Consider the following 1329-nt stretch of genomic DNA (forward strand, 5'->3'; position numbering starts at 1 on the left):
TGTGTGTGTATATTGTTGTTTATTAATTCAATTATTCAAAATGTTAGATGAAATGGAGATTGAATTTCTTTGTTAGCATAAAAACAGTGTTGTTACTTTACATTTTGAATATTTTTCTGCAAATGAAATCCATGATAGGTAAATCTTTCAATATAGTAACTGGATTAATGATTTCTTGGGATTATGCCAGGAGAAGTTGTAGGACAAAGCGAGCTAATAAAAAGGAATACCAGAAAGATGAAAATGCTCTAAAATGGATCGTGCTGGTGATTGTACAAATCTGTTTAATATAAGCGACCTATCGAATTGTATCGTATGTGAATTATACGTCAATGAAATGGTTAAAATTGTACCTGCTTTCCATTTTATCAAATAATTGATATTCAAAGCTATGTTCATTTCAGGGTGTTACAAAGAAAATATTCTTCACGTTTTCAATTATCCTTTTCTAGGATACAGTTTAATGTTCCGCTAATTGTAATAATAAGTAAATAAGGCAACAGTAAAAGTACAATTATTCTGAATAGCTTTATTTTACAAAACAACAAGACATTCTTACATTAAAAATGTTTCTTATATATTTATACTTACACTTACTGAGAACTTTAGTTTTGTGTGTACTTTCCATCAAAAATTAATAATACTTATAAGAGTCTCATTTAAAATTCAGGGCTCTTCTATGATTTTGATATATAGCCATTCAAAACTGTTTTCAAAAAACAACTTTAAAAAACACTTCTAAAGTTCTTGCATTTATCCCTCCCCCAAACCGTTGGGAGTGAAGATATCAAATCATAACAATTAAGTTGTCATAGCAGAAACATAAAATAGTTTCATCGTAGGTGTAAATTGATTGTTCTAAAAGAGTTTCATGGTACTAACTGGTGAGAGCTCGATTGCTAATTATATGATCAGCGGTTCAAACTCACTGGCTTGTGCTTAGGAGAAAGATGAGGCTGTCTCTGCCTATCGATTTATAGCCTCTGAAGCTGACACAAGTTCAATGTATCTTAATCAATTCAATAGCAATGGACTTGGCTTGTTGTTTAGCTTTATTTTAGTGACTATTACAAAAGATCATGGAAATTTATCTCATAAGGTTAAGTTAATTTAGAAACAAGGTAGAATTATTTTTTTTAAGTTTAAAGGAAAATGTTGTATAAATTTTTAACCTTTAAGTCATCAATTGCAAACTACCGGATTCTATTGCAAACGGTAAAGGCAGCTCGGTGGTGTCCCGGACGCCTGTGCCTTCATTCTCTTGTTCTAATTATGGAAGAGCAGACAGCCACTAACATTGACCCTCCTCTGGGCAATGGCGGTGGCTCA

Source organism: Echinops telfairi, unplaced genomic scaffold (assembly GCF_000313985.2).
Source record: "Echinops telfairi isolate 266 unplaced genomic scaffold, ASM31398v2 ScPeMD7_443;HRSCAF=831, whole genome shotgun sequence".
Taxonomy (NCBI): domain Eukaryota; kingdom Metazoa; phylum Chordata; class Mammalia; order Afrosoricida; family Tenrecidae; genus Echinops; species Echinops telfairi.